Consider the following 19,067-nt stretch of genomic DNA (forward strand, 5'->3'; position numbering starts at 1 on the left):
TGGTGAGGTGAGGGCGGTGAGGGTCCGAGGACGAGCGTTTACCTGAGGCGGGTTCCTCAGCGCCGCCGCCGCCATCGGACTGTGGACGGGGCGGGGAACGGCGGGAGAGGAGGGGGAACGCGGGCACAGTGGACCCTATCCCAGGCCTGGCACGGACAGCGTCTCCTCTCCGACCTTCTCGGTCTCGACTCACAGCTGCGGAACCTGAGACGGAGCGAACACACCCCAAGTGCCTACAAAACGACCGCCACGAGGAGAATGCCAGAAGTCCCGCCCCTAGGCGATGCTCTCGCAGGGAAGTGTCCTTCTCCTGAACTTTAATTGGCTTAACGCCTAAGGCCCCCGGCGCAGCGTCCTCTGGGAAATGTAGTTCCAACAGCTCTGGGACCGAGCGTGGAGCGCTGCTCACCTGAACCGCCAGGTAAAGTGGCCCGGTTAGAGCACCTGTGCAAAGATACCAGAACCCTGAGATAAAAGTTTGGGACATCGGCCTTTCTGTTTCAACCATCTTGAAGCCTGTGGAGGCCCGCTGGGAACAGGACTTCTGAAAGGACAAATATGCCTGGAAGGCTGTGGTCCAAGGCCATTTTTGCTGGCTATAAGCCCAGTCTCTGGAACCAGAGGGAGCACACAGCTCTTAAAATTGAAGGGGTCTGGGGCTTCCCTGGTGGCGCAGTGGTTGGGAGTCTGCCTGCTAATGCAGGGGACGCGGGTTCGAGCCCTGGTCTGAGAGGATCCCACATGCCGCGGAGCAACTAGGCCCGTGAGCCACAACTGCTGAGCCTGCGCGTCTGGAGCCTGTGCTCCGCAACAACAGAGGCCGCGATAGTGAGAGCCCCGCGCACCGCGATGAAGAGTGGCTCCCGTTTGCCGCAGCTGGAGGAAGCCCTTGCACAGAAACGAAGACCCAACAGAGCCAAAAATAATAATAATAATAATAAATAAATAAATAATTTAAAAGGTGCTAATAATTTTTAAAAAAAATTGAAGGGGTCTATGCTCGAAATGAAACAGAATTCTAAATATCTAGGCAAGAGACATGCTTACGTGTACAAAGCAAACAAAGTAACTCCTGGTGGAAAACCGAACAAAACCAGAGTAACCTGGGGAAAGGTACCTTGTGTTCACGGAGATAGTGGCATTTTTCGTGCCGAATTCCCAAGCAACCTTGCTGCCAAGGCCGTGGACATAGAATCTGTGTGATGCCGTATCCCTCAAGGATTTAAACTTATTGAAAAATGAATAAATTAAAGTGTGGAAAAACCCACACACAAAAAAAAAATTGGGGGGACACCAAAATCTGATCTCTTTTATGAGAAGTGATTATTATTCCTACTGTTATAGTAGGGATTGCGTGGGCATGGGAAGTTGAGATTATTCCAGAAAAAGTTGTGAAATGAAAATCACTGAAAGCCACTAATGATTATGTACTTATTTAAAGATAATGGCTGGATAGCTCTGGGAAAATATCAGTAGAGGATTGAAAAACAAAAGTTAAGATCTCAAAGAAAACTGAACAGGACACACTGGAGTCTGAGAAGAGACAGTTATCTGAGCAGTGGCTATGCTGAAACTTTGGCCACTCAGGATTTTGTTTTAGAAATGTGATTATTTTTTCATTCGTGAAAACATTAATACTTTGAAGTATAGCTTAAAAGGACTTTCAAGGTAGCCTTGACAATAAAAAGCAAAAATGGATGTGGAATCTAGGGTGTCATGTTTAATAAATTTTTTAAAATTTAATTTTATTTGTTTTTGGGTCTTCGTTACTGCGCGCAGGCTTTCTCTAGTTGCCCCGAGCAAGGGCTACTCTTCATTGCGGTGCGCGGGCTTCTCATTGCGATGGCTTCTCTTGTTGCGGAGCACAGGCTCTAGGTGTGCAGGCTTCAGTAGTTGTGGCTCGCAGGCTCTAGAGCGCAGGCTCAGTAGTTGTGGAGCATGGGCTTAGTTACTCCATAGCATGTGGGATCTTCCCGGACCAGTGATCAAACCCGTGTCCCCTGCATTGGCGGGCGGATTCTTATCCAGTGCCCCACCACAGAAGTCCCTCAGTTCTTCAGTAAATGTTCAATGAGCATCTACTGAGTTTTAGGCACTACTGTAGGTGCATAAGAAAAGTCAGAAAACAAGACAGACAAGCCTGCCTGTGTGAGTTTTCGACCATTTAAGGAACACAGACAGGAAATATGAAGGAAGTACTAAATTAAAAGTACATTAGAACGAAAGAGGAGAGGTGAAGATGCCCTCTTAGGGCCTTGGGATGCAGGTAAGTCTGGGTTGCAAGGTTGGGGCGGCGTTTGGCCACAGTACTTTGAGGATAGCAGGAAGCCTCGGTGATGGGTACATTGTCCTGGACAGGTCCTGCTCCCTCAGGCCAGTCCCGAGATTGTCTCAGCAGTTGTGTGGTAAAGGGCTGGCACTGTTCTCAGCCACAGTCCAGGGCTCACCCTGGTGGCTTGACCCCCACACAGGACCCCTCTGCCAGCTTGGACAACTGGGAAAAGTGGAGACTATGCCCCAAGTGTGACAGGTGGTAAAGGAATTGGACAAAGCTTACTGGCCTAGAAGTCACTCAAGAGGCAGGTGGTGCTGAGGGATACCCCTCTGCCCATTCAGTGTAAATAGAACTTTACATCCAAAATCATACAGGCGGTATTGCAATCCAAAAGCTGCTATTATCAGAGGGATTTCTTTGGAGGGAAAGCACCAAAGAGCTGGCCATGACCAGCTGATTAAGAATCAAGTCAGTGGATGGAAGAATGTATACAGTGACCAAAGTGAAGTTATACAGATAAAGGAGTGAGAAAGTTCCAAGCATCCCAGCCTTAGTCTGAATGAGGAAATTAATACTCACATTTAGATTAGTAAAAACCATTATTTCTAAATTTAGAGGGAATGTTGGAGTTTGATATTATTGCAATCAGAGGACTCTGGAAACTATAAAATATTGAGTACCTGTTATTAGAGCCAGTAAACTTGTTTGCTCTCCTAACAATTATTCCAACTTTATATAAATGTTAAAAGCAGATTTTTTCACAAGCACAAAACTATTTTTGCAGCATTTTTGGTAATAACCAAGATTGAATAAATCAGGGTGCATCCTCCTAAGAGAGCACTGGGCAGCTGTGGACATGAGTAAGTTATTTCAACTATGCAGACCTAAACTGTCAGTAACTATCAGAATACTTTGTGCAGCTAGCTTTATTTTGGCAAGAAAATGAATATAATTCATATAGTTTATGCATTTCTATATATTTATGCATTTGTATCTTAATAATGGAAAAATAAAAACTGTATACAAGGGGCACCTGTGAGATGAGGAGAAGGAAGAGGACAGAGGAAAAAGGATGAAACTATAGCGCTCAGAATGTACTTGTTTTGTTTTTGTTTTAGAATTATGTAATTATTGTGCCTGAATAGATATAACAAAATAGTTTAAGATATAGTCACATAAATGAAAACAAAACTAAAATAAACCTGTGTACCAAACTTTGTATTTAGCCAAAAAAGGAATTATTTCCAATGAAAACTAAAGTCAATATGACAGTGTTCTACATTAATAAATAAGAGAAGGAAATAAAGATAAAACATTTCCATGATAATATTTTCAGTAAAATAATTATTTAAATTTTGAAATTACATACATGTTGTTTCTAAAAACTTCTTGAAAGAAATGGCATACGGGTAGGTGTGCAAACAGGAAAAGGCAAAAACATAGTGTGCTCTTTTTCCTAGTTTATTCCTAGTTCTGACCAAGTTTTTACTGTGTCACCAGGTCATCCAATCCAGATTGCTAGACCCATTCTTTTTTTAAGTTAAAAAAGTTTCAATTAAAACACTATGTGAGGAGTGACATCAGCAAAATGGTGGACTAGTAAACTCCAAGCCCTCTTTCCCCCACAGAGATTAAAAACAAAACTGTCAACTGAGAATTCTATACCTGGCAAAGCTCCCTTTAAAAAATGAGGGATGGGCTTCCCTGGTGGCGCAGTGGTTAAGAATCCGTCTGCCAATGCAGGAGACATGAGTTCGAGCCCTGATCCGGGAAGATCCCACCTGCCGCAGAGCAACTAAGCCCATGCACCACAACTACCGAGCCGGCGTGCCACGACTACTGAGCCTGCGCTCTAAAGCCTGTGAACCACAACTACTAAGCCCACGTGCCTAGAGCCCACACTCTGCAACAAGAAAAGCCACCACAATGAGAAGCCCACGCACGGCAACGAAGAGTAGCCCCCACTCGCCGCAACTAGAGAAAGCCTGTGCACAGCAACGAAGACCCAATGCAGCCATAAATAAATAAATAAATAAATAAATTTATTTCTTAAAAAAAAGAGCATATATGTATTTAAAAAAAAAAAAAAGAGGAGAGGGCTTCCCTGGTGGTGCAGTGGTTAAGAATCTGCCTACCAATGCAGGGGACACAGGTTCGAGCCCTGGTCCAGGAAGTTTCCACTTGCCACGGAGCAACTAAGCCCGTGCACCACAACTACTGAGCCTGCACTCTAGAGCCCGCCAGCCACAACTACTGAGCCCACATGCTGCAACTAAAGCCCATGTGCCTAGAGCCCATGCTCCGGAACAAGAGAAGCCACCAGAATGAGAAGCCCGGGCACCGCAATGAAGAGTAGCCCCCACTCGCCGCAACTAGAGAAAGCCGCGTGCAGCAACGAAGACCCAATGCAGCCAAAAATAAATAATAAATTAATTTTTTTTAAAATGAGGGAGAAATAAAGACATTACCAGATAAACAAAAGCTGAAGGGAGCTCATTACCACTAGACAGGTAGTGGTTTTTATGTTTTGTGCTCGACTATATCCCCAGTTTTAACAAATACCTGCATTTGATGGTAACACATGACATATATGTCAAGTTTAAATATATATTCCAGGTGGAGAGGGTGAGGGCTTTAATGGGAGGCAGCAGCAGTGCAGAGAGGAGAATCAGAATGAATCGCAGAAGAATGTAGGGAGTAGAAAACTCAAGACTGCTTCAGCACCCTGCCAAGATGATGAACCTATTAACATCCTTTAAAATTAAAAAGAGGGGCTCTTTCCCATCTTGCAATATGGCAGGTGAAAAGGCTGAGAAGCCAGATACTAAGGAGAAAAACCTGAAGCCAAGAAGGCTGAGGCTGGTGGCAAGGTTAAAAAGGTGAAGCAGGTTAAGAAGGGGAAGCCCCACTGCAGCCAAAACCCTGTCCTGGTCAGAGGAATTGGCAGATATTCCCGATCGGCTATGTATTCCAGAAAGGCCTTGTACAAGAGGAAGTATTCAGCATCTAAATCCAAGGTTGAAAAGAAAAAGAAGGTGAAGGTCCTTGCTACTGTCACAAAACCAGTTGGTGGTGACAAGAATGGTGTTACCCAGGTGGTTAAACTTCGCAAAATGCCTAGGTATTATCCTACTGAAGATGTGCCTTGAAAGCTGTTGAGTCACGGCAAAAACCCTACAGTAAGCATGTGAGAAAACTGCGCGCTAGCATCATTCTGATTATCCTCACTGGGCACCACAGAGGCAAGAGGGTCATTTTCTGAAGCAGCTGCGCAGTGGCTTGCTACTTGTGACTGGGCCTCTGTCCCTCAATCGAGATCCTCTGCGGAGAACACACCAGAAATTTGTCATTGCCACTTCCACCAAAATTGATATCAGTGGTGTGAAAATCCCCGAACATCTCACTGACGCTTACTTCAAGAAGAAGCTGCGTAAGCCCAGGCACCAGGAAGGTGAGATCTTCAACACAGAGAGAAATACGAGATTACAGAGCAGCGCAAGGTTGATCAAAAAGCTGTGGACTCACAAATTCTGCGAAGAATCAAAGCTGTTCCTCAGCTCCAGGGCTACCTCCGCTCTGTGTTTGCTCTCACAAACGGAATTTATCCTCACAAAGCAGTGTTCTAAACTTCTTACAAAGAACCTAATTAAATAACTCAGTCCATTTCCTTTGTGTTTTCTCTCTCTCTCTCTCTTTTTTTAATCTCCCTGAAGGTGTGGTATGACTCAGCCAATTTGATGGGATGTTAGCCTCTACTAAGAGGAGTGGGATTGGAGGGGAGTGCTATCAGCTGCCGTGGAATCCCCTCTTTGGATCAACATTCTTAGCTTCCTAAGTGTCTTCTCAGCTTTTTCACAAAGCACCTACCAATACAAAGTAGTGGCATTTCCCCAGCCATCACTGAACAAGTCAGTACTAACTGTACAAGAAACAACTGTGGGCTCCTCAGGCCACAAACTTCCCTCCCTTTCCATGAATTAACATCCATTTCTGCCCAATTCAGTCCTTCTCCATAGTCATTACTATTAGTTTCTTGTGTACCTAGTTTCTTAAAGCATACACAACAAATTAGTATAATTACCTTTCCCCGTTTTTAACCAAAAACCCCATGTGCAGTACATGCTGTTATACAGATAACAAATGAATTTGATTATTCCATAGGAAGTGTCCATCTTTACTGCTGCATAGTATAGTAGTGCATTCTATGGATATTTGGGTTTCCATCATTTGTAATTATACAGGTTTCCCCTGCTATCCAAAAGTAGAGTATGCCTCTGAAACCTTCTGTAAGCCAAAATGGCAAAAAGTGAAGAAATTACCTTATGACACATCTTGCTAACAGAGGCATAAAATGGGATAAAACACAGATGCTCACAGACAGTTCAAAGTGATGGCTCTGGATGCTGAGATGCCAGAGTGTAGTTCCCAGGGAAAGAGCTTGGCAGTGGCACTCCCACTGCCCAGACATGCTGCCGTCTCTAGTGGCTCTCTGCAAAACAAACTGCTGTTTTCCCCCTTTGCCTTTTTTCATAAATGTGAAAATCTCGATTTTTTTCCAGTTAACAAAGACAGGTACGAATGAAGTTCTTTCGGTTAAAGCAAACTTTCAGAAAGTACTGGGTACCGGAGTGCGATGTAGTAACTTGAGGCATGCATACAGATGAGCAAGTACCAGGTAAGAATTAGCTTTTTGCTGAGTCAAAGGATTTAGGCAGTTTTGGTAGATGGTGCCAAACTGCCTTCCATGGAGGTTGTACCAATTTATACTCATGTATAAGAGTGCCCATTACCCTACAGGCTCCCTAAAATGATGGGTCATTAGACTTGGGTTTTTAGATAGGCAATAGATAGGTGAAAAATGACTGATGGGTTTTTATTTTATTTATTTATTTTTGGCTCTGTTGGGTTTTCGTTGCTGCACGCGGGCTTTCTCTAGTTGCAGCGAGCAGGGGCTACTCATTGTTGCAGTGCACAGGCTTCTCATTGCGGTGGCTTCTCTCGTTGTGGAGCACGGGCTCTAGGCACGTGGGCTTCAATAGTTGCGGCACGCGGGCTCAGTAGTTGTGGCTCACGGGCTCTAGAGCACAGGCTCAGTAGTTGTGGCGCACGAGCTTAGTTGCTCCGCGGCATGTGGGATCTTCCCGGACCAGGGATCGAACCCGTGTCCCCTGCATTGGCAGGCGGATTCTTAACCACTGCGCCACCAGGGAAGCCCTGACTGATGGGTTTTTTAAGTTGGTTTTATTGATAATTTACATTTGGTAAAATTGACTTTTTTGTGTGCAGTGCTGTGGCATCTATACAGTTTGGGAAGCACCACCACCACCAAAGTTCCTTCATGTTTTTTCAAAAGTCAGTTCCCACTCCTAGTAACCACTGATCAAATTTTTGTTTTCCTAGTTTTGTCTTTTCCAGAACATCATGTAATATGTTTTTTGGCATAATATCTGTGACATTTGTTCACATTTTAATGGTTTAGTAGTTCTTTTTATTGTCAGTCAGCATTCTATTGTATCAATGTATCACTGTTTATTCTAAAATATACCCATTGAAAGATATTTGGGTTGTTTATAATTATTGGAGATTATGAATAAAGTCACTATAAACATTCACATACAAAAAAAAAAAAAAATTAAACAGAGGGGACTTCCCTGGTGGTCCAGTGGGTAAGGCTCTGTGCTCGCAATACAGGGGGCCCAGTGTTCAATCCCTGGTCGGGGAACTAGATCCTGAACACTGCAACTAAGTGTTCGCATGCCGCAACTAAGAAGTCCACATTCCACAACAAAGACCCCACATGCCACAACCAAGACCCAGAGCAGCCAAAATAAACTAATTAATTAATTAAATACTAAAATTAAACGAAAAAAAGAGAAATGACTAGTAGAATTATATTGATGAGGCAAAAAATTATATTGATGAAGCAAAATATAGTAAGAGCTATAAGGAAAGAAACAGAACTACTGTTAAGAGAAATTAGGAAATAAATTTGTTAAAAAGTTTGACCATCTTAGAGTAAGAATGAACAGTTTGTATTAGAGACAAGAAAGGCTTTTAAATCCAAAATTTGCCCTCCTTACTGACCACAGCTGACCCTTAAGAACTGCAGTCATTCAATAACAAATAAAGGCTCTTAACCGTCCTCTGATTAAAAAGATTCTACAGGAGCATAACTGGAGTTAATTAAGAAAATGCCGGACTTCCCTGGTGGCGCAGTGGTTAATAATCTGCCTGCCAACACAGGGGACACGGGTTCGATCCCTGCTCGGGGAAGATTCCACATGCCACGGAGCAACTAAGCCCGTGTGCCACAACTACTGAGCCTGCGCTCTAGAGCCCGCATGCCTAGCGCCGGTGCTCCGCAACAAGAGAGGCCACAGCAATGAGAAGCCCACGCACCACAAAGAAGAGTAGCACCCGCTCGCCGCAACTAGAGAAAGCCTGTGCACAGCAACGAAGACCCAACGCAGCCATAAACAAATAAATAAATGAATAAATAAATAAATTTATTTTAAAAAAAAAGAAAATGCCTCTCTCCAAGAAAGGGATATGAAGATACTCAGCACAGTGTTTGTGGTCTGAATATTGGTTAAACCAAACTGTTTAATGTCTTGTAAGTGGTACACTAAGAACCAAGAAGTATCTGAGATCTTTATACTGAATGGAGGTGAGATATTATTGGAATTAAGATATTAAGTACATATAAAACATGCTTCTATTTCACAGTAACATTTATATCTGGGGATTCTTCACATCCCTGATCATTCCTGCCATTTGAAACTTGCAAACATTCAGTGATGTTTTTCTTATGTGACTCTTTCAGTTCACAAAATGGGAAAGGACGATCATCTCTTTCAGTGATGAGAGAAATTTAGAGAAAAACTCCTCTTAACTTCCACTAGCAAATTGCACCTGGAAAAGAATTTTTAATAGTGTATGTCAACAATGGCTATAGAGATGCTAAAAGAATGCTCAGTAGCTGTGAGTTCAACACACTCTTTACTGATCTTCGCTGCATGTGTAGTGAAGGCTTTAAAATGGATGTGAGGATCAGTCAGTTTGGTCAGAAATGAAAGAGGAATTCAGACAGGCTAACAGAAAAAATGTGGAGAAGAAAATCAGGCAGCCATAAAGCAAGTAGACAAGAGTGACATGTCTCTGGGTCCCTCTATTTTCTCACAGCTCTGGGGGCTAGAAGCCTGAGATCAAGATGTCAGCAGGGTTGGTTCCTTCTGAGAGCTGTTTCATGACTTTCCCAAAACTTCTGATGATTTGTTCACAATCTCTAATGAACCCTGTTACACAGAAGCATCAACCCAATCTCTGCCTTCATCTTCACCTGGCATTCTCTTCTAAGGACTGTATCCAAATTATCTGTTCTTATATGGATTCCAGTTATATTGAATTAAGGGCTTACACTACTGCATTCTGACCTCATCCTAACTTAATTCTGGTATGTGTAACAGACGAATGCCATAGACCTAATAATGTTCAAAACAAGGAAGACACAAAAGAGAAAATTTTGTAGGTCACCACTTACTTCCACTCAATTACAGTCAAAACAAATCCATGGTGATAGTGTAAATAGTGGTTACCATTGTAGGAGGAGCTATTGACAAGGATGGGCCACCAGGAACCTACCGAAGTGTTGGAAATATTCTAAATTTTGATCTGAGTGAAGAATATTTTGGTTTATACATGTGTAAAAATTTAAGTGAACCCATAAGATTTGTGTGCATCATTGTACATTTTAGTTAAAAAATGAAATAAAGAGTAAATGGAAGGAATTCCCTGGCAGTCCAGTGGTTAAGACTCCACACTTCCACTGCAGGGGGCACGGGTTCAATCCCTGGTCAGGGAACTAAAATCCCGCATGCGGTACAGCCAAAAAACAACAAAAACAAAAAACAAAAAGAGTAAATGGGATTTAAAAAAGGAACAACACACTTCCCTTTCAAGAACTACTCAACTTCTAATAGCTTGATTTTATGAGTAAAGTCAACACAGTTTAAAGGTCATTATAGATCCAAGAATATTTTTGTTGGCTTTATTTTTCATCCAATCAGAGCATATTTTTTGTTGAGTAGAGATGATTAAGATACAGAAGATCCAGGAAATAAATGAAGCAAATTCACAGAGAAAACATGAGAAAGTATCATGCATACTCTGTTATAGCAATTGGCCATGGCCTGAAGCAAGACTTCTACTGTGGAGAATAAGAAGGGAAACAGAAGTTCCGAAACAGATATAGGTGGATCTTTAAAATTGATGACCAAGGAATAGAAGTGTATAGACTTAATTTCCACAAGGCGCTGAGATCAGGCAGGATGATCACAATGCTAATGACAGCAGGGATCAAAACCACTAACTCACCCACAGCATCAGGCTGTGTTCTGTGCTCCTCTCTTAAACATTTTATCCTAATAACAATCTTGCACAGTAGATGTCATATTACCCCATTTTAACAAGAAGGAAACTGATGTACAGAGTTCATTAACTTGCCCAGGGTCACACTGCTCAAAAGTAGCAGAGCTGGGATTTGACACCATGTGGAATGGCTCCAGAGATGTGTTCCTGGGTGCTACACTAAGGAGGAAACAGCTCATAGCAGCTGTGTGGGGCCAACAGCCATGGAGGAAAGTAGACATGAGGTAAGGGGGAAGTGTGAGTGGGAGGATTTAATGGTCACAGTGGTGGGGGAGAGGATGATTTGCTGATGATTTTGGTCCAAAGAGGACATCTCACAGACATCAACTATCATCTACTCTCACCCACATTTCATAAAAGAAAGGACTTTCGTTTTTGTTTTTTTTGGCTGCATTGGGTCTTCGCTGCTGCGCGCGGGCTTTCTCTAGTTGCAGCGAGTGGGAGCTACTCTTCGTTGCGGTGCGTGGGCTTCTCATTGCGGTGACTTCTCTTGTTGCAGAGCACAGGCTCTAGGCGCAAGGGCTTCAGTAGTTGCAGCACACGGACTCAGTAGTTGTGGCTCGTGGGCTCTAGAACACAGGCTCAGTAGTTGCAGTGTACGAGCTTAGTTGCCCCCCAGCATGTGGGATCTTCCCAGATCAGGGATCAAACCCGTGTCCCCTGCATCGGCAGGTGGATTCTTAACCACTGCGCCACCAGGGAAGTCCAAAGAAATGACTTTTACCACCAGTCACATTCTCTGCAGATCTAAGACCTTTCTTAAGTGTGAACTTTCTAGTACTAAAAAAATGTTAGACCTGGAAATGATGATTTCCCACATTTGCTTTTATGGGGCCTGTCCATGGTGTGACATTTTCAGTGGGGAATGAGGCTGCAATGTTTTCTAAATGACTTCCCACATTTGCTGCATTTATAAGGCCTCGATCCAGGGTGAATTCTCTGGTATTTAACGAGGCTGAAGTTTTGTCTAAAGAACGTCCCACATTAGCTATACTATAAAGGCCTTTTGCTGCTGTGAGTTCTCTGGTGCTGGACAAGTTTATATTTGTACATAAAGGTTTTGCCACATTCCCCACACTCATAAGGCCTTCTCCAGTGTGAACTCTCAAATGGCCATTGAGATAGGAGTTTTGGCTAAAGGATTTCCCATATTCACTGCACTACCAGTAAGGCCTTTCTCCAGTGTAGACTGCCTAGAGCTGAACACATGAGAACTTGCTGCAAAAGGCTTCCTACATTCTTTAGACTCTTAAAGCCTTATTCCAGTGCAGACTCTCAGATGGTGATCAAGTATGTCTTTGTGTGTTTTTCAAATCCTGCATTTTAAATTGTTTCAGTACATAAGTGAGCTCTGGATCCTTCCCTGCTATATTATCAGAAATAACAGCTGACTTTAACTCTTACCTTAAAATTATATGCTTCTCTCCTGGGTTCATGTTCTCTCAATTTTGATGCATAAGAATTGTCGAATAAAGAGAGGCTTTGGGGGACTTCCCTGGTAGCACAGTGGTTAAGACTCCGCGCTCAGCAGTCTTAACCAGGGGGCCAGGGTTGGATCCCTGGTCAGGGTGCTAGATCCCATATGCATGCCACAACTAAGGAGCCCACCTGGCGCAACCAAATAAATAAATTAAATAAATATTAAAAAAGAAAAGAGAGAGGATCTCAGTAGTTCTTGACCATAAAATATCATGAACTCATAGTCAGGAATATTAATCATTTGTATCTAATAAATATTTTATATTCTTTCAGAAAGATTTTTTAAAATCTTTGTGGCTGGGAAGCAGTGATGTGATCAGGCGCCCCTCACTCTTAGGACACGAGTGGGGGTAAGGTAGGGTGAGGACCTGCAGGACGCTGTATTTACCTGAGCTGGGTCCCTCCACGCGGCGACAGCCATCGCAGGTGTGGGTCGAGCCGGGTCGTAAGGGGCGGTGGAGAAGCATAGGGACGAGGGCACAGCTGTTATCCACCACCGCTGACCTTCAGATATGTCGCTGTGCAATTGGGAAGGGACAACTTTTCCATTCGAGCCTTCCCGCTCTCGTCACCTTGGGCCCAACACCGCATTCTTGAAGCTGTGATGGAGCGGACAGACGCAACAGCAGACAAAACAGCCGCTACCTGAGCGATGCCGGAAGTCCCGCCCCAAGCCTGTGGTCCAAACACACCCGCCATTACCCAGTGTTCATTGGCTTAGCGTCTGTTCCGCTTAGCAGAAGGCATTCTGGGCTGTTCCCACAGCTCCACAGGCTTCGGCAAGCGGCGCGCCGCATCAGTGACGGGGAACACAGGTTAAACGGCCCCACCAGGGACACTGGGAAGTGGAGCTGCCAACTTCCGGGCGCAGAGGCGGAGCTTAACTCCTTCTTAAAGAGGCCGAAGGCTGATTTCTGGGAATCTTGTCTGCAGGTCACCGAAGTGTTGAGAAAGGAATCACTTCAGCCTTCTTCAAGCTCAGCTACTTTTGAAGGCTAAAGATATGATTTCAGCGGCTCCCAAAGTGATGCATGGACATGGACACATCATTCTACAGAGTCACTTAGACACAACGTGGGTCTGTCCCTCCTACGTTGAAGAGGATGGACGGGTTCAGTGCGTTGGGTCAGGACGAGAGAGAAAAGACTCCAGGCTGGTTCCTTCCCAGACAAAAACATAGAGGTATGCACCAGCCACTGTCCTGGAATAGCAAATAGACTCATCCAAATAGACAGAAGAGAAGAATGTGAGTAAAGGGGGAAAAGGAGCTCATAATGATCCAGATAGTACATGTGGCTATGGCCTCAGCAGAAGATCTGGAAGATGTGTTGGACTCGCTGCCTGTGCTTGTGCTTGTGCAGGCAAAGGACGATGGAGCCACTAGTGCAGACCATTAGGCCTAAACACACAAAGTCAGTTGTGACGAATATTACTACAACTACAAACTTGGTAAGTCTGTCTGGATTCAGTGAGAAACAATATTCATAATTTATTTTCACACTAATTTTTTTAACTTTTATTCTTTTATTTATATTAATTTATTTTTTGGCTGCGTTGGGTCTTCGTTGCCGCGCGCGGACTTTCCCTAGTTGCTGTGAGTGGGGGCTACTCTTCATTGCGGTGCCCGGGCTTCTCATTGCAGTGGCTTCTCTTGTTGTGGAGCACGGGCTCTAGGCGCGCGGGCTTCAGTAGTTGTGGCATGCAGGATTAGTAGTTGTGGCGCACGGGGTTAGTTGCTCCTCAGCGTGCGGGATCTTCCCGGGCCGGGGCTTGAACCCGTATCCCCTGCATTGGCAGGCGGATTCTTAACAACTGCGCCACCAGGGAAGTCCTTCACACTAATATTTTTGCTGTGCTTTGGGCCATTCAGATTGATAGAAACAAAGATATTTACCAAGAGATGCAGGACCCAGCAAGGGAAACAGCAGAAACCAATGTACCTTGGGGATCTCATTCTGAGCTCCACCCACCTAGAGAAATTGGGGCAAAGCTTTATGGTCTGGAAGACACTGAAGAGGGGAGTAGTGGTGAGGGAAACCCCTCTGGCCACTCTGTGGAAAAGAAGAGAAGTTTACACCCAGACTCATTCAGGAAATATTTTGATCCAAAGCTGCCATTGTATGAGTGATCCCTCTGGAGAAAAGCACCAGGGAGTTGGCTAAGACGAGTTGATTAAGAATCAAGTCTGTGGGTCTTATCTGATGTCCATTGAGAAGTGTGAAGTTATAAAGACAAAGGAGGGAGAAGTTCCCAAGGATTCCCACTCCTATTTGAGAGGGGAAGATAATCCCCATTCCCCACTTGGCAGGAGCCTTCACATCAATATCTATGGGATATTGATTTTATTTGAAGCCCGATGAATGACAGTTCAACAAACAAAAACATATATGCGATAAATAAACTTTGGTACATCCAGGTAGTGGAATGTTTTTCAGCACTGAAATGAATTGAACTATCAAGCCATGAAAAAACATAGACGAAACTTAAATGCATATTACTAAGTGAAAGAAGGCAATCTAAAAAGACTACATACTGTATGATTCTAACTATTTGAAATTCTGGGAAAGGCAAAACTATGGAGACAATAAAAAGAGCAGTGGTTGCCAGGAGTAGAGAGGAGTGGGGAGGGACGAATAGACAAAGCATAGAGGATTTTTATGGCAGTGAAAATATGCTGTATGACATTATAATGATGAATGTAGTCCTTATGTATTTGTCCACACCCATAGAATTTACAACACTAAGAGTGAACCTTAAACTATGGATATCGAATGATTATGCTGTATCAAAATAGTTACATATTTGGTTAAAAAAAAATGTACCATTCTCATGAGTGATGCTGATAATGGAGGAGGCTACGCATGTGTGGAGGTAGGAGATATATAGGAAATCTCTGTTCCCTCCTCTCAATTTTGTTGTGAACCAAAACTCTTCTAAAAAATAGTCTTTAAAAAAAAAAAAAAAAGTTACCATCACCATCATGCCCAGTAACCTCCAATGCTAAATCTTACACATATTCTGTCAATTTAAATGGGCATTAAGTATGTGTGCTTTTGGGTGCAGAGGCTATTCATGGACATTCTAACTTGAAAAAACTTTAAATGTCTATCTGTATGAGTCAGATGTCTGTATTATGTCCCAGCTGCACAATAGAGTTTTCTACACCTATAAATTGAGTGAGAAGGATCTCTACACTCTGATCTGCAGTTATGAACTTTATGTCTCCTGAAGTGAAAATCCGGGTAGAGAACTCTGTAGAGTATGCTAAGTGTTTCCATGTATATTGAGGAACGAAAATATAGGCAGAGAACATATATAGAAGGGGGCAGGATTTAAAGCTAGACTTTTTAAGAAAAAAAATCTTGTTATGGTGTTTTATTTGTACAAATGTGCAAATATCACATAACTATTAAACAATAGTAAAGCAAATTTATGTTTTTAAAGTATAAAATCTAAAGGTTAAAAAATAACTGACTATCCCATTGCTTGTTTCTATATGAGAAGAAAATACTTCAAGTGAATTGAAAACACAGGATTTCAGGGAGTTCCCTGGTGGTCTAGTAGTTCGGATTCAGTGCTTTCACTGCCGTGGCCTGGGTTCAGTCCCTGGTCAGGGAAATGAGATCCCACAAGCTGTGAGGTGCGGCCAAAAGAAAGAAAAAGAAAAAAAAGAAAAGAAAACACAGGATTTTGACTTTATATCCCTAGGGAGATATATCAAGGTAAAACTACCTGCAAAGATCTTAAACTTTGTCTATGTATTTTACTAAAAGTATTGGTATGGTATTTTGGAAACGAATATATTAATATAAATGGAAAACAAAACTTTCTATGTAAGAATAAATAAATTCAAATACAAAGCCAAAGAATCTGAATAAAACTAAAACCTACATTTTATAGGAACAATCAATATTAACTCATATAGTATTTGATTTTAAAAATACATGCCTTTCCTTACTCTTTAAATTGAAAGAAAATCTAGGAATTATGAACAACCCTATAACAATGCCTAAATCTACTCACTTTACGGACTATTAATTCATTTCCCAATATAAGTAAGCAGAGTGTCTTGAGAGGGGAAAAAATCTTATTCCAAGTCTAGAGCAGGAGCTTTCCAAGAAAATCCTGAAATTACTTGTCATTTAAGGGAAGCAAGGAAACAGAACACTGAGGTCACAGGATTCCACCTGAAGAAGCTGCTCCTGCACAACTTTGGTACAGCACTAACTCCAAAGGATTGGCTCACGTGAACCAAATGCCTATAAATGACATAAAAATAACTGCAAAGGTTAATGCTGGGAGATGTTAAGGAAACAACTCATTATTCAGAAAACTGTGATGGGAAAGTATCAATCATTTCTCCAGGAATATCTATACAGACTGTATTTCACAATTAAGAAATCTCTGTGCTGGCACACAAAATTGATCTGTTTTGGATGACCCCCGTGGATGTCACTTAAAATATTTTACATCCTGGGAAAAGATACAGAGGTACAAAATTAAATAATAAAAAATAAGTTCAACAACATTTTAGGGGAGACTTCTTCATGAGAACAACTCCTTCTTCCAGATGCACTGATGTTACAGTACTGGACAATGAAATATGAGGACGTTCTCATATTGCGAAGACACAAAACCACCATGCTGGACAGCACCTTGTTGAATTACCATCTTCCTGTCATGATCATTTAATATAGCAGGAATAATAACTGTGAGATGTATTTAATTTCTATGATTGAGAAATGAAACACTTATACACTTGAGGTACACTCTAGAAACACAGGACTTGTTATTAGGATAAATGATATAATTTAGAATAGTCACAAATCAAGATTGCCAATATTTTCGTTTATACACAACAATCTCCTTAAATGCATAGGCAAAAACACACCAGTGAAAGAAATTAAGTTTTGGAAAACAACATTAAAAACTAAGTAATGTGAGGGAGTTATTGAGTGAAAATCAAAAACTGTATGCAAATCATAGGATTCACATTAAATAGCAGCAGAGAAACTTTTCCTAGTTGGAAATTTTCCCAATATTAATAATTCAATTCACACAATAAGTGTGTTATCTAATAAAATTCCGGTGAAAATGTTAACAGTTCTGAAGTTTCTACGAACATCAAAATTATACAAAAATTTTAAAATCAATTTAATGAAACGAACTATCCTTAATATGTATATATAATTTAGTAGTGACTACAGACTTCTACTGGCAAAACACAAATATGGGATAGAACAATAAGGTTGCAATATATCTACGTTTGCAGGCATTTTTAGAGGATAAGTTTATAGGAGCATATGTATAAAAAAACTAAATGATGAATTAGTTGGGAGAAGTGGCTTATTTAACAGACAGTATTAAAAATTTTGGAGATTTAATTAAGACTTTATAGGGGGACTTCCCTGGTGGCGCAATGGTTAGGAATACCCCTGCCAGTGCAAGGGGCACTGGTTCAAGCCCTGGTCCAGGAAGATCCCACATGCCATGGAGCAACTAGGCCTGTGTGCCACAACTACTGAGCCTGCGCATCTGGAGCCTGTGCCCCGCAACAAGAGAGGCCGCGATAGTGAGAGGCCCGCGCACCGCGATGAAGAGTGGCCCCCGCTTGCCGCAACTAGAGAAAGCCCTCACACAGAAAAGAAGACCCAACACAGCCAATTAATTAATTAATTAATTAATTAATTAATTAATTAATTTTAAAAAATCTATTCATGTGTTAATGGACACTTCAGTTGTTTCCACCTTTTGGCTATCGTGAATAATGTTGCTATGAAAATTGTTGCACACGAATATGGTTGAGTCCCTGCTTTCAATTCTTTCAGGTTTCCCAAGGAGTGGAATTGCTGAGTCCAGTGGCATTTCTGTATTAAGTTTTTGAGGAGCTGCTAAACCGGTTTTCATATTATTAAACTGTTTTTCACATTGCAGCATTTTACATTCCCATCAGCAATGTGCGAGTGTTCCAATTTCTCCACAGCCTCATCCATACTTGTTATTTCCCCTTTTCCCCCCATAGTTATCCTGGTAGATGTAGACTGGTATCTCACGGTTTTGATTAGAATTTCCCAGGTGCATAATGATGTTGACATTTTACTGAAAAACAGGAGTATTTTACTCCTGTTTTTATTGATCCTTTTCCTCCATTTTCCCCTCTCTTCTGACCTCCCATCAGTGAACAAACATGGACTGATACCTACTTTCTTAACGGGAAAACTCCCTTTCGCCCACCACCTCCTTAAAGCTTTATCTGTTCCATTTTCTGAGGCTCCCTGGCCCCTCTTCCCCCCTGCCCATCCCAGTCGGGCTTGCATCCCACATGTTAAATTCCTTTCCTCATAGTGTCTCTTCCATTCCCCAAATAAGTCAGGGAAAGCCATCTTTCTTTCTGTGAGTAAACTGCACATAGCAAAACTGATTCCAACAGGATGTAGACATATCCTATTAGGAACAGAGGTAGTATATAATATGACTTGAGCCTGTCATTTTGGGATTTTCCTCCCCTCTTATTCAGCTCAAAAAATAATTTCCCTAACTCCAGTAAGTCTCTTTCTAGAAGGGGCTCCTACTCAAATCAGATTTCTTCCAGCCTTTAAATTATTTGGACGTTTCATGCTGTACTATGTGGATTTCCATGTAGTCAAAGCTCAGGGCAGAGGAGGAGGCTTGAATTCCTGTGTGGACCTGACCGAAAATGGTATGTGAGCAATGAAGATGCCTCAGAAATCTGCATGGGGTCACCAGGGTGTCTGGAAGAAAGCTAAATTGTGCCTGTTCAGCGTGAGACTTCACAGGGATGCACAGAGAACTGCGGCTAGGGCTGAGAACTGGCCGGAGATTGCACAGGCTGCACAGCGCCGGTGATATTAGAATCCTGACCGAC

At 42.4% G+C, this 19,067-nt stretch overlaps 3 pseudogenes; 2 read left to right on the forward strand and 1 right to left on the reverse strand.

Moving 5' to 3' along the window:
- The window catches only part of LOC118885347, a 45,033-nt pseudogene extending 32,191 nt beyond the window's left edge, over window positions 1-12,842 (reverse strand).
- Window positions 559-1,226, forward strand: LOC118885232 (annotated as a pseudogene).
- Window positions 5,069-6,140, forward strand: LOC118885228 (annotated as a pseudogene).
- Window positions 12,843-19,067: the final 6,225 nt, after the last annotated feature.

This window comes from Balaenoptera musculus, chromosome 19 (assembly GCF_009873245.2).
Source record: "Balaenoptera musculus isolate JJ_BM4_2016_0621 chromosome 19, mBalMus1.pri.v3, whole genome shotgun sequence".
Lineage (NCBI taxonomy): Eukaryota > Metazoa > Chordata > Mammalia > Artiodactyla > Balaenopteridae > Balaenoptera > Balaenoptera musculus.